The 15,162-nt window shown below is 43.6% G+C and overlaps 1 protein-coding gene across 3 annotated transcripts in view; it reads left to right on the top strand.

Annotated features, from left to right (window-relative positions):
• Positions 1-15,162, top strand: part of SLC26A11 (solute carrier family 26 member 11) — a 68,681-nt gene that overhangs the window by 13,898 nt on the left and 39,621 nt on the right. Inside the window, exon 1 of one of the 3 annotated variants that reach the window (XM_069752434.1) lies at positions 9,714-9,832. The exons of the other annotated variants lie outside the window; for them this stretch is intronic. The gene's annotated coding sequence lies outside the window, so the exon portion shown is untranslated. Of the gene's footprint in view, positions 1-9,713; positions 9,833-15,162 lie in introns of those variants that run through there. 3 annotated transcript variants of the gene reach the window in all.

Below are 15,162 nucleotides of genomic sequence, written 5' to 3' on the forward strand. Positions count from 1 at the left end.
GTAATTCCATGGCATTAGTCCTGTGTGTGTATGTAGCAGAGCTGAGTCAGTAATTCCATGGCATTAGTCCTGTGTGTGTATGTAGCAGAGCGGAGGCAGTAATTCCATGGCATTAGTCCTGTGTGTGTATGTAGCAGAGCTGAGTCAGTAATTTCATGGCATTAGTCCTGTGTGTGTATGTAGCAGAGCTGAGTCAGTAATTCCATGGCATTAGTCCTGTGTGTGTATGTAGCAGAGCTGAGTCAGTAATTCCATGGCATTAGTCCTGTGTGTGTATGTAGCAGAGCGGAGGCAGTAATTCCATGGCATTAGTCCTGTGTGTGTATGTAGCAAAGCTGAGTCAGTAATTTCATGGCATTAGTCCTGTGTGTGTGAATAGCAGAGCTGAGTCAGTAATTCCATGGCATTAGTCCTGTGTGTGTATGTAGCAGAGCTGAGTCAGTAATTTCATGGCATTAGTCCTGTGTGTGTGAATAGCAGAGCTGAGTCAGTAATTCCATGGCATTAGTCCTGTGTGTGTATGTAGCAGAGCTGAGTCAGTAATTTCATGGCATTAGTCCTGTGTGTGTGAATAGCAGAGCTGAGTCAGTAATTCCATGGCATTAGTCCTGTGTGTGTATGTAGCAGAGCTGAGTCAGTAATTTCATGGCATTAGTCCTGTGTGTGTATGTAGCAGAGCTGAGTCAGTAATTCCATGGCATTAGTCCTGTGTGTGCATGTAGCAGAGCTGAGTCAGTAATTCCATGGCATTAGTCCTGTGTGTGTATGTAGCAGAGCGGAGGCAGTAATTCCATGGCATTAGTCCTGTGTGTGTATGTAGCAGAGCTGAGTCAGTAATTTCATGGCATTAGTCCTGTGTGTGTATGTAGCAGAGCTGAGTCAGTAATTCCATGGCATTAGTCCTGTGTGTGTATGTAGCAGAGCTGAGTCAGTAATTCCATGGCATTAGTCCTGTGTGTGTATGTAGCAGAGCGGAGGCAGTAATTCCATGGCATTAGTCCTGTGTGTGTATGTAGCAGAGCTGAGTCAGTAATTTCATGGCATTAGTCCTGTGTGTGTGAATAGCAGAGCTGAGTCAGTAATTCCATGGCATTAGTCCTGTGTGTGTATGTAGCAGAGCGGAGGCAGTAATTCCATGGCATTAGTCCTGTGTGTGTATGTAGCAGAGCTGAGTCAGTAATTTCATGGCATTAGTCCTGTGTGTGTGAATAGCAGAGCTGAGTCAGTAATTCCATGGCATTAGTCCTGTGTGTGTATGTAGCAGAGCTGAGTCAGTAATTTCATGGCATTAGTCCTGTGTGTGTATGTAGCAGAGCTGAGTCAGTAATTCCATGACATTAGTCCTGTGTGTGTGTAGCAGAGCTGAGTCAGTAATTCCATGGCATTAGTCCTGTGTGTGTATATAGCAGAGCTGAGTCAGTAATTCCATGGCATTAGTCCTGTGTGTGTATGTAGCAGAGCAGAGGCAGTAATTCCATGACATTAGTCCTGTGTGTGTATGTAGCAGAGCCGAGTCAGTAATTCCATGGCATTAGTCCTGTGTGTGTATGTAGCAGAGCTGAGTCAGTAATTCCATGGCATTAGTCCTGTGTGTGTATGTAGCAGAGCTGAGTCAGTAATTCCATGGCATTAGTCCTGTGTGTGTATGTAGCAGAGCTGAGGCAGTAATTCCATGGCATTAGTCCTGTGTGTGTATGTATCAGAGCCGAGTCAGTAATTCCATGGCATTAGTCCTGTGTGTGTATGTAGCAGAGCCGAGTCAGTAATTCCATGACATTAGTCCTGTGTGTGTATGTAGCAGAGCCGAGTCAGTAATTCCATGGCATTAGTCCTGTGTGTGTATGTAGCAGAGCTGAGTCAGTAATTCCATGGCATTAGTCCTGTGTGTGTATGTAGCAGAGCTGAGTCAGTAATTCCATGGCATTAGTCCTGTGTGTGTATGTAGCAGAGCTGAGGCAGTAATTCCATGGCATTAGTCCTGTGTGTGTATGTAGCAGAGCCGAGTCAGTAATTCCATGGCATTAGTCCTGTGTGTGTATGTAGCAGAGCTGAGTCAGTAATTCCATGGCATTAGTCCTGTGTGTGTATGTAGCAGAGCTGAGTCAGTAATTCCATGGCATTAGTCCTGTGTGTGTATGTAGCAGAGCTCAGTCAGTAATTCCATGGCATTAGTCCTGTGTGTGTATGTAGCAGAGCCGAGTCAGTAATTCCATGACATTAGTCCTGTGTGTGTATGTAGCAGAGCCGAGTCAGTAATTCCATGGCATTAGTCCTGTGTGTGTATGTAGCAGAGCTGAGTCAGTAATTCCATGGCATTAGTCCTGTGTGTGTATGTAGCAGAGCTGAGTCAGTAATTCCATGGCATTAGTCCTGTGTGTGTATGTAGCAGAGCTCAGTCAGTAATTCCATGGCATTAGTCCTGTGTGTGTATGTAGCAGAGCTCAGTCAGTAATTCCATGGCATTAGTCCTGTGTGTGTATGTAGCAGAGCTCAGTCAGTAATTCCATGGCATTAGTCCTGTGTGTGTATATAGCAGAGCTGAGTCAGTAATTCCATGACATTAGTCCTGTGTGTGTATGTAGCAGAGCTCAGTCAGTAATTCCATGGCATTAGTCCTGTGTGTGTATATAGCAGAGCTCAGTCAGTAATTCCATGGCATTAGTCCTGTGTGTGTATGTAGCAGAGCTGAGTCAGTAATTCCATGGCATTAGTCCTGTGTGTGTATGTAGCAGAGCTGAGTCAGTAATTCCATGGCATTAGTCCTGTGTGTGTATGTAGCAGAGCTCAGTCAGTAATTCCATGGCATTAGTCCTGTGTGTGTATGTAGCAGAGCTGAGTCAGTAATTCCATGGCATTAGTCCTGTGTGTGTATGTAGCAGAGCTGAGTCAGTAATTCCATGGCATTAGTCCTGTGTGTGTATGTAGCAGAGCGGAGGCAGTAATTCCATGGCATTAGTCCTGTGTGTGTATGTAGCAGAGCTGAGTCAGTAATTTCATGGCATTAGTCCTGTGTGTGTATGTAGCAGAGCTGAGTCAGTAATTCCATGGCATTAGTCCTGTGTGTGTATGTAGCAGAGCTGAGTCAGTAATTCCATGGCATTAGTCCTGTGTGTGTATGTAGCAGAGCGGAGGCAGTAATTCCATGGCATTAGTCCTGTGTGTGTATGTAGCAAAGCTGAGTCAGTAATTTCATGGCATTAGTCCTGTGTGTGTGAATAGCAGAGCTGAGTCAGTAATTCCATGGCATTAGTCCTGTGTGTGTATGTAGCAGAGCTGAGTCAGTAATTTCATGGCATTAGTCCTGTGTGTGTGAATAGCAGAGCTGAGTCAGTAATTCCATGGCATTAGTCCTGTGTGTGTATGTAGCAGAGCTGAGTCAGTAATTTCATGGCATTAGTCCTGTGTGTGTGAATAGCAGAGCTGAGTCAGTAATTCCATGGCATTAGTCCTGTGTGTGTATGTAGCAGAGCTGAGTCAGTAATTCCATGGCATTAGTCCTGTGTGTGTATGTAGCAGAGCTGAGTCAGTAATTTCATGGCATTAGTCCTGTGTGTGTATGTAGCAGAGCTGAGTCAGTAATTCCATGGCATTAGTCCTGTGTGTATATAGCAGAGTTGAGTCAGTAATTCCATGACATTAGTCCTGTGTGTGTATGTAGCAGAGCTCAGTCAGTAATTCCATGGCATTAGTCCTGTGTGTGTATGTAGCAGAGCTGAGTCAGTAATTCCATGGCATTAGTCCTGTGTGTGTATGTAGCAGAGCTCAGTCAGTAATTCCATGGCATTAGTCCTGTGTGTGTATGTAGCAGAGCTGAGTCAGTAATTCCATGGCATTAGTCCTGTGTGTGTATGTAGCAGAGCTCAGTCAGTAATTCCATGGCATTAGTCCTGTGTGTGTATAGCAGAGCTGAGTCAGTAATTCCATGGCATTAGTCCTGTGTGTGTATAGCAGAGCTGAGTCAGTAATTCCATGGCATTAGTCCTGTGTGTGTATGTAGCAGAGCTGAGTCAGTAATTCCATGGCATTAGTCCTGTGTGTGTATAGCAGAGCTCAGTCAGTAATTCCATGGCATTAGTCCTGTGTGTGTATATAGCAGAGCTGAGTCAGTAATTCCATGACATTAGTCCTGTGTGTGTATATAGCAGAGCTGAGTCAGTAATTCCATGGCATTAGTCCTGTGTGTGTATATAGCAGAGCTGAGTCAGTAATTCCATGGCATTAGTCCTGTGTGTGTATGTAGCAGAGCTGAGTCAGTAATTCCATGGCATTAGTCCTGTGTGTGTATGTAGCAGAGCTGAGGCAGTAATTCCATGGCATTAGTCCTGTGTGTGTATAGCAGAGCTGAGTCAGTAATTCCATGGCATTAGTCCTGTGTGTGTATATAGCAGAGCTGAGTCAGTAATTCCATGGCATTAGTCCTGTGTGTGTATATAGCAGAGCTGAGTCAGTAATTCCATGGCATTAGTCCTGTGTGTGTATATAGCAGAGCTGAGTCAGTAATTCCATGGCATTAGTCCTGTGTGTGTATGTAGCAGAGCTGAGGCAGTAATTCCATGGCATTAGTCCTGTGTGTGTATAGCAGAGCTGAGTCAGTAATTCCATGGCATTAGTCCTGTGTGTGTATAGCAGAGCTGAGTCAGTAATTCCATAGCATTAGTCCTGTGTGTGTATATAGCAGAGCTGAGTCAGTAATTCCATGGCATTAGTCCTGTGTGTGTATATAGCAGAGCTGAGTCAGTAATTCCATGGCATTAGTCCTGTGTGTGTATATAGCAGAGCTGAGTCAGTAATTCCATGGCATTAGTCCTGTGTGTGTATATAGCAGAGCTGAGTCAGTAATTCCATGACATTAGTCCTGTGTGTGTATAGCAGAGCTGAGTCAGTAATTCCATGGCATTAGTCCTGTGTGTGTATATAGCAGAGCTGAGTCAGTAATTCCATGGCATTAGTCCTGTGTGTGTATATAGCAGAGCTGAGTCAGTAATTCCATGGCATTAGTCCTGTGTGTGTATAGCAGAGCTGAGTCAGTAATTCCATGGCATTAGTCCTGTGTGTGTATATAGCAGAGCTGAGTCAGTAATTCCATGGCATTAGTCCTGTGTGTGTATAGCAGAGCTGAGTCAGTAATTCCATGGCATTAGTCCTGTGTGTGTATATAGCAGAGCTGAGTCAGTAATTCCATGGCATTAGTCCTGTGTGTGTATATAGCAGAGCTGAGTCAGTAATTCCATGGCATTAGTCCTGTGTGTGTATATAGCAGAGCTGAGTCAGTAATTCCATGACATTAGTCCTGTGTGTGTATATAGCAGAGCTGAGTCAGTAATTCCATGGCATTAGTCCTGTGTGTGTATATAGCAGAGCTGAGTCAGTAATTCCATGGCATTAGTCCTGTGTGTGTATGTAGCAGAGCTGAGTCAGTAATTCCTTGGCATTAGTCCTGTGTGTGTATGTAGCAGAGCTCAGTCAGTAATTCCATGGCATTAGTCCTGTGTGTGTATGTAGCAGAGCTGAGGCAGTAATTCCATGGCATTAGTCCTGTGTGTGTATAGCAGAGCTGAGTCAGTAATTCCATGGCATTAGTCCTGTGTGTGTATAGCAGAGCTGAGTCAGTAATTCCATGGCATTAGTCCTGTGTGTGTATATAGCAGAGCTGAGTCAGTAATTCCATGGCATTAGTCCTGTGTGTGTATATAGCAGAGCTGAGTCAGTAATTCCATGGCATTAGTCCTGTGTGTGTATATAGCAGAGCTGAGTCAGTAATTCCATGACATTAGTCCTGTGTGTGTATATAGCAGAGCTGAGTCAGTAATTCCATGGCATTAGTCCTGTGTGTGTATATAGCAGAGCTGAGTCAGTAATTCCATGGCATTAGTCCTGTGTGTGTATGTAGCAGAGCTGAGTCAGTAATTCCATGGCATTAGTCCTGTGTGTGTATGTAGCAGAGCTGAGTCAGTAATTCCATGGCATTAGTCCTGTGTGTGTGTGTATAGAGCTGAGTCAGTAATTCCATGGCATTAGTCCTGTGTGTGTATATAGCAGAGCTGAGTCAGTAATTCCATGACATTAGTCCTGTGTGTGTATATAGCAGAGCTGAGTCAGTAATTCCATGGCATTAGTCCTGTGTGTGTATATAGCAGAGCTGAGTCAGTAATTCCATGGCATTAGTCCTGTGTGTGTATGTAGCAGAGCTGAGTCAGTAATTCCATGGCATTAGTCCTGTGTGTGTATGTAGCAGAGCTCAGTCAGTAATTCCATGGCATTAGTCCTGTGTGTGTATGTAGCAGAGCTGAGGCAGTAATTCCATGGCATTAGTCCTGTGTGTGTATAGCAGAGCTGAGTCAGTAATTCCATGGCATTAGTCCTGTGTGTGTATAGCAGAGCTGAGTCAGTAATTCCATGGCATTAGTCCTGTGTGTGTATATAGCAGAGCTGAGGCAGTAATTCCATGGCATTAGTCCTGTGTGTGTATATAGCAGAGCTGAGTCAGTAATTCCATGGCATTAGTCCTGTGTGTGTATATAGCAGAGCTGAGTCAGTAATTCCATGACATTAGTCCTGTGTGTGTATATAGCAGAGCTGAGTCAGTAATTCCATGGCATTAGTCCTGTGTGTGTATATAGCAGAGCTGAGTCAGTAATTCCATGGCATTAGTCCTGTGTGTGTATGTAGCAGAGCTGAGTCAGTAATTCCATGGCATTAGTCCTGTGTGTGTATGTAGCAGAGCTCAGTCAGTAATTCCATGGCATTAGTCCTGTGTGTGTATGTAGCAGAGCTGAGGCAGTAATTCCATGGCATTAGTCCTGTGTGTGTATAGCAGAGCTGAGTCAGTAATTCCATGGCATTAGTCCTGTGTGTGTATATAGCAGAGCTGAGTCAGTAATTCCATGGCATTAGTCCTGTGTGTGTATATAGCAGAGCTGAGTCAGTAATTCCATGGCATTAGTCCTGTGTGTGTATATAGCAGAGCTGAGTCAGTAATTCCATGACATTAGTCCTGTGTGTGTATATAGCAGAGCTGAGTCAGTAATTCCATGGCATTAGTCCTGTGTGTGTATATAGCAGAGCTGAGTCAGTAATTCCATGGCATTAGTCCTGTGTGTGTATGTAGCAGAGCTGAGTCAGTAATTCCATGGCATTAGTCCTGTGTGTGTATGTAGCAGAGCTCAGTCAGTAATTCCATGGCATTAGTCCTGTGTGTGTATGTAGCAGAGCTGAGGCAGTAATTCCATGGCATTAGTCCTGTGTGTGTATAGCAGAGCTGAGTCAGTAATTCCATGGCATTAGTCCTGTGTGTGTATAGCAGAGCTGAGTCAGTAATTCCATGGCATTAGTCCTGTGTGTGTATATAGCAGAGCTGAGTCAGTAATTCCATGGCATTAGTCCTGTGTGTGTATATAGCAGAGCTGAGTCAGTAATTCCATGGCATTAGTCCTGTGTGTGTATGTAGCAGAGCTGAGTCAGTAATTCCATGGCATTAGTCCTGTGTGTGTATATAGCAGAGCTGAGTCAGTAATTCCATGGCATTAGTCCTGTGTGTGTATGTAGCAGAGCTCAGTCAGTAATTCCATGGCATTAGTCCTGTGTGTGTATGTAGCAGAGCTGAGGCAGTAATTCCATGGCATTAGTCCTGTGTGTGTATAGCAGAGCTGAGTCAGTAATTCCATGGCATTAGTCCTGTGTGTGTATAGCAGAGCTGAGTCAGTAATTCCATGGCATTAGTCCTGTGTGTGTATATAGCAGAGCTGAGTCAGTAATTCCATGGCATTAGTCCTGTGTGTGTATATAGAAGAGCTGAGTCAGTAATTCCATGGCATTAGTCCTGTGTGTGTATATAGCAGAGCTGAGTCAGTAATTCCATGGCATTAGTCCTGTGTGTGTATATAGAAGAGCTGAGTCAGTAATTCCATGACATTAGTCCTGTGTGTGTATATAGCAGAGCTGAGTCAGTAATTCCATGGCATTAGTCCTGTGTGTGTATATAGCAGAGCTGAGTCAGTAATTCCATGGCATTAGTCCTGTGTGTGTATGTAGCAGAGCTGAGTCAGTAATTCCATGGCATTAGTCCTGTGTGTGTATGTAGCAGAGCTCAGTCAGTAATTCCATGGCATTAGTCCTGTGTGTGTATGTAGCAGAGCTGAGGCAGTAATTCCATGGCATTAGTCCTGTGTGTGTATAGCAGAGCTGAGTCAGTAATTCCATGGCATTAGTCCTGTGTGTGTATAGCAGAGCTGAGTCAGTATTTCCATGGCATTAGTCCTGTGTGTGTATATAGCAGAGCTGAGTCAGTAATTCCATGGCATTAGTCCTGTGTGTGTATATAGCAGAGCTGAGTCAGTAATTCCATGGCATTAGTCCTGTGTGTGTATATAGCAGAGCTGAGTCAGTAATTCCATGACATTAGTCCTGTGTGTGTATGTAGCAGAGCTGAGTCAGTAATTCCATGGCATTAGTCCTGTGTGTGTATATAGCAGAGCTGAGTCAGTAATTCCATGGCATTAGTCCTGTGTGTGTATATAGCAGAGCTGAGTCAGTAATTCCATGACATTAGTCCTGTGTGTGTATATAGCAGAGCTGAGTCAGTAATTCCATGGCATTAGTCCTGTGTGTGTATATAGCAGAGCTGAGTCAGTAATTCCATGGCATTAGTCCTGTGTGTGTATATAGCAGAGCTGAGTCAGTAATTCCATGGCATTAGTCCTGTGTGTGTGTGTATAGAGCTGAGTCAGTAATTCCATGGCATTAGTCCTGTGTGTGTATATAGCAGAGCTGAGTCAGTAATTCCATGACATTAGTCCTGTGTGTGTATATAGCAGAGCTGAGTCAGTAATTCCATGACATTAGTCCTGTGTGTGTATATAGCAGAGCTGAGTCAGTAATTCCATGGCATTAGTCCTGTGTGTGTATGTAGCAGAGCTGAGTCAGTAATTCCATGGCATTAGTCCTGTGTGTGTATGTAGCAGAGCTCAGTCAGTAATTCCATGGCATTAGTCCTGTGTGTGTATATAGCAGAGCTGAGGCAGTAATTCCATGGCATTAGTCCTGTGTGTGTATAGCAGAGCTGAGTCAGTAATTCCATGGCATTAGTCCTGTGTGTGTATAGCAGAGCTGAGTCAGTAATTCCATGGCATTAGTCCTGTGTGTGTATATAGCAGAGCTGAGTCAGTAATTCCATGGCATTAGTCCTGTGTGTGTATGTAGCAGAGCTGAGTCAGTAATTCCATGGCATTAGTCCTGTGTGTATGTAGCAGAGCTGAGGCAGTAATTCCATGGCATTAGTCCTGTGTGTGTATATAGCAGAGCTGAGTCAGTAATTCCATGGCATTAGTCCTGTGTGTGTATGTAGCAGAGCTGAGTCAGTAATTCCATGGCATTAGTCCTGTGTGTGTATGTAGCAGAGCAGAGGCAGTAATTCCATGGCATTAGTCCTGTGTGTGTATGTAGCAGAGCTGAGTCAGTAATTCCATGGCATTAGTCCTGTGTGTGTGAATAGCAGAGCTGAGTCAGTAATCTCTCCATTACCTAGCTGTGTATTTATAGATGATGTCTCAAACTTGAGGGATTTTGAATTGCAGGACTTTCCAAGTTATGGGAAAGTAGTCAATAGGTGGAAGGATATTTAATGAAGCCTCGCATACAGTGACGATATGCTGTGTACCACATGTGACCAGTACAGCCAATCACAAGTACAAGACCAGTGATTGGCTGCAGCGGTTACTTCTGCTGTAAGACCAGTTGGTATACACGGCTGGATGGTTGCGGTGGCCACTGGTGTCAGCTGATGTGACGCTCCTCTCCTTGGTGTGTCTTCGCCCTGTCTCCAGGATGTAAACAGGTGACGTCTCTGCTTCCTTGTGTCTTGCAATGAATGAATGTCTGAGTGTTAATAACCTCCTCCCCTCTGACTGCTGCTAGTGACTCCGCTTTCCAGAAAAGGGGTTTTCTATTCCCTGTAAAATGACCCGAAATATTGTAAAACACCATGGACACTGCAGATCCTCACTCCCCTGGGCCCAGGGTTGAGATATTTCAGGACAGTCTGTAAAAATGTGGCAATTTTTTTGCCTTTTTTATAAAATAAATGTAAAGTGTCCATGATTTTTTAGAAGCTGAAGAAACTTTACAGATTATTTTGACAGTAATTATCAGTTTCCAGTGAATGCAGCTCGTGTACTTATATCAGAATTATGGTCTGTAGACATGTATGACTTATAATCATAGTGATATATTATGGCTTTCCAATGTGTCCATAAATATATATTATCTGTGATTTTTCCAGCTGTTCTCCGGGGTTACAGTGGCATAAAATCTGATTTTATACAAAGTATACAATGTATAATGAATTGTTTGCCAAAGTTAGAACAACGAGTACGTGTATTACTCTAAAATATCCCACCAAAAAGAAAACACCCTTTACTAAAAATCCTCCATTCAGCTCATTACTTAGAAAATGAGGTTTTCTAAAATCCGTAAGAATTGTAATCCAGCACAGCAAAAAATATAAAAAAAACCCCAATGTTTATTAAAAAAAGAAATCTAAATTTAGCACTACTATGACTAAGGACTCTTAGCAGTCCGAAACGCGTAAGACTATAATTTTTTTTTTTAATCTTTTTTTTTATGGAGATAATAAACATCGTCTTTTTGCAGTACTGGATAACAATTGTTCCTATACTCCTGCTGCTACTCGAGGACACTGGCCTGAAGATTCCATAATCACACATACACTTCATTTTCGGCATTTCTCATATTGGTGGCAAGCTCATACGTTTTATTTTCTCAGATCTGTTTGCGTTGTGTGTGGGTTTGTGCGCTGCTCGCTTGTATCCTACACAATCCGGTGGTCAGATGTTATCAGCGATGGCTGTTGCTCCATCTCCAATACTGTCCTATCTATAAGGCTAATATTACCGCTGCGTGCTACAATAAGAAAACCACAGATATTATCTCTCTACTACTGTCAGATCTTCGTGAATTGACGGTGACTGATAAAAACTATAGTCTAGCCCTAATTGTTCTGCAATGCTATGAAACCGCCCATCCTTACGTCTCTTGTGTTGGATGTTTTTTTTTTTTTGTTTTTTTTATTGATTTCTTGTTGTCTTTTTATTTGTTACTATTGAAAGGTTAAAAGATTTTTCTGGCTTAATATGTCGAGTATACCAGTTTTCCCCTGTTCGCAAGAGAGCATCCTGCACTATTTCATATACAGTAGAAGCATCCAGTAAAAATGTATATTACAGAATATAAATTAAAAAATTATATATATATATAATAGGGGGTAGGTTCACCTTCCAGCAGGACAACGACCCTAAACTTACTGCCAGAGTTACAATGAAATGGTTTAGATCAAAGCATATTCATGTGTTTGCATGGCACAGTTAGGGTATGTGTCCACTTTCAGGATGGCCGGCGGTATCGTCGGAGCGACAAACCCGCTCTGCGTCCCTTTCTGGGACGCGATGATGCCGGATGTGTTCACAGCACACATCCGGGATCATCGCTCCCCACCATAGGGCCCTGTGCTATAACTTGCGGCGACGCAGCGTCGCCGCAAGATATACGGACATGCTGCGATCTGAAAAGATGCGCAGCATGTCCGGAGTCACAGGGCCGCCGCGTGCGTGTTACCACGCATAGTGGAGACGGGATTTCATTAAATCCCCTCCACTATGCTGTAACATCTGGACGTGTTTGACACTGCGGCTCTATGCAGCGTCAAACACGCAGCGTTTCCTGCACGTGGACACATACCCTTACCGTCCAAACCTAAATCACACATCAGAATCTGTAGCATGACTTTAAAATTGCTGCTCACAGACTCTCTGCATCCAATCTCACTGAGCCAGAGATAGTTTGGAAAGAAGAATGGGGAGAATTTTCAGTCTCTAGATCTGCAAAGCTGGTAGAGACATAATCCAAAAGATTTAAAACCGTATTTGCAGCGAAAGCGGTCCTACAAATTGACTCAAGGGGGCTGAATACAAATGCACGTCACAATTTTCAGATTTTTTTTTTTTTTTTAAACAATAAATTTTTATTGAAAGTTTTCGGTTTACATTTACGCGATAATCAAGATAATAAAAAAAAAAAAAAAAATCAGGATAAGTCTTTACATACAATCTGAACAATAGTGCATGTGGTTAACTGACATGCAATCATACAACCTAACCAAAGTAAGGGAAAGGGGGAGTGGGGGAGGGGAGCCCGAGTAAAGAGGTGTATAACGTCTAAAGGGCTTGGTAGGTTATTCTGAATCCGACTGAATGTAGTTAGTTGGGTATAGTACCGGTGTGGCAAAAGGGGTATGGTTGGTGTATTCCGCCCAGGGGAGCCATATTTTCTCGAATTTTCCAACTTTGTCCATTAGTATAGCCGACAATTTCTCGTTGATCATGTACCAGGTGAGGCGTGTTTTGACCGCGGAAAAGTCTAAGTTTGGTTTTTTCCATGCCAAAGCAATGATTTGTTTCGCTGCTAAAAATATAAATGAGATAAGGGATCGGGTATGATTAGGGATGTTGGGGATGCGCTTGTTAAGTAGTGCCTCCCATGGGTTTTTTTTAAGGTTAATGTTCGCTATGGAAAAAACCAAATGGTATATCCTAATCCAGAACCTTCTGACAATCGGGCAAAGCCACCATATATGGAACATGTCTCCTGTTGAATTGCAACCTCTGAAGCAATTTGGGGAGTGGTTAGCCACAGCTTTAGCTACTCTAGCGGGGGTCAGATACCATCGGGTTAACACTTTGTAGTTGGTTTCTAACATGAGTGTGTTTAACATTCCTCCAGTAGATGAGGACCAAATTTGGGACCATTCCGAGTCTGTCAGGGTAGATCCGATGTCCGACTCCCAACGAACGGTATATTTCAAACAATGCCTATGGGAAGGGGCATTAATGTATGAGTAGAGGAGAGAAATAATCCCCGAGGCATGTGGGTTTTGACGACACTTTTGTTCAAAAGGGGTCATGGAGTAAGGAGGGGTAGAATTTTTTAATAAGGAGTTGGCAAAGTTTTTTAATTGTAAGTATCGAAAGATTTCTCCGGAGGGGAAGTGGTACTTTTCCTGTAGAGCCGCGAATGGGATTATCCCATCAATATTGAACAGCTGGTGAACCCTGGTTATGCCGGCTTCGACCCATCTATAAAAACTTTTGATAGATCCCACGCCTGGGGGAAATAGGGTATTACCCCAAATGGGAGCGAGGGGTAAAAAGGGTGAGATCAGTTGTGAGGAATATTTTAAAGTGTCCCAGATTGTAAGAGAATGCTTTATAATGGGGTTCGAGATATGTTTGCGTTGAGTTGGGAGGATCCATAGTACTGTGTCTAGAGTACTGGGTTGCATTTCGAATGCTTCCAGGGATAGCCATAATGGGGGTTCGTTATAAGCATGGTATAAAGTCAGTTGGCCTAATTGAGCTGCGCGGTAATATTTCAAGAGGTTGGGGACTCCCAAACCCCCCTTTAGGCGATGGCGGTATAAAGTAGCCTTGTTAACTCTCGGGATGCCTCCTCTCCATACGAAGGTGTCTATAGATCTTTGGGCCGTTTTAAGGAAGTGTGAGGGGATAGGTATAGGCAGAACGCGAAATAGATAGAGCAATTTAGGGAGGATTGTCATTTTTAGCGCACGTACTCGGCCCAAGCAAGAGAGATGTAGTTTCTCCCATGATTGGAGCAGAAGGCGAAGTTTCCGGAGCATAGGAGGATAATTAGCCGCATAAAGGGAGTCTAGGTTAGCTGTTAGTTTAATCCCCAAATAGTCCAAATGGTCAGTGGCCCATTGGAACGGAAAGTTGTGCTGAAGTAGTGATACAGTAGGTCGCGAAAGGGATATGTTCATAGCGTAGGATTTGCTGGTGTTTAAGTGGAGGCCGGATATAGTTTCGAAGCTTTCTAGGGTATGTAAGAGGGCCGGCAAGGATGTCTTAGGGGACGACAAAAGCAAAAGCATGTCATCAGCAAATAAAAGAAGTTTATGAGAAACTGACGCCACTTCCACTCCCTGAACTTCAGAATTAAGGCGCATATGAATAGCTAAAGGTTCAAGCGCCAAAAGAAACAACAGGGGTGAAAGGGGACATCCCTGCCTGGTTCCCCTACTAATAGGGAAATACGTGGAGGAAAAGCCATTATAACGTACGTAGGCCGAAGGGGAGCTATAGAGAGCGTAAATCCAAGAGAGAAAGTGGTCGGGAAACTTCCATCTCCGCAGCACCGCAAACAAATATGGCCATGAGATAGAGTCAAAGGCTTTCTTGAAGTCTAATGACAGTAGCATACTTGGTATGTCACGGTGTTTGCAGAGGTGCAACAGATGGGAGACCCTCCGTATATTGTCTGAAGCTTGTCTCCGAGGGACAAAACCCACTTGATCTTTGTGGATTAGGGTACCCAGGCCAGAGTTCAGTCTTTGGGATAATATTTTGGCTAAAATTTTGAGATCTATGTTGATAAGGGATATTGGTCTATAATTAGACCAGAGTAGGTGGTCTGTGTTGGGTTTAGGTATCATAGATATTGCAGCAATTAGAGAGGCTGCACCTGGCTTATTGCCTTCTCTCAAAGAGTTAAAGTAATTAGTGAGGTGGGGGATCAGAATTGGAGCATATTTCTTGTAGTAGAGGGCCGTAAAACCATCGGGGCCTGGTTTTTTATTGGTTTTCAAGTGTTGAATGGCTAGTTCGATTTCACTTGGCGTTACGGCTTGGTTGAGGAGTTCAATCAAATCGGAGCTAAGAGCTGGAAGGGGAATAGAGTCTAAAAATGTCTCTATCGTTTCTGAATTCGAGGTAATTGGGGCCTTGTACAGCTGCCTAAGTTTTTGTTGGAAAAAGTGGGAAATTTGTTGTGGATTAGATGTGATACCAGCAGGTGTGCGTATTCGAATAGGGGGCCTGGGTAAGGGTAGGCATTTTAAGCGTCGAGCTAAATTAGAGTTATTTTTATTATTGAGAGCGTAGAAGCGTTGCTGTGACCATCGTATGGCCCGGTCTGCGATCTCAGTGAGACTAAGATCTAATTCAGTGCGAGCATGGAGAAGGTCGCGATACGTAGTTGGTGAAGGAGTGCTTTTCATCTGAGACTCTAAGGCTGACACCCTGCCCTCCAGTTCAGCTATCCTCGCGTTCCTGTCTTTTTTCTTGCGGGAGGCCT

This window comes from Ranitomeya imitator, chromosome 2 (genome assembly GCF_032444005.1).
Source record: "Ranitomeya imitator isolate aRanImi1 chromosome 2, aRanImi1.pri, whole genome shotgun sequence".
NCBI classification, from domain to species: domain Eukaryota; kingdom Metazoa; phylum Chordata; class Amphibia; order Anura; family Dendrobatidae; genus Ranitomeya; species Ranitomeya imitator.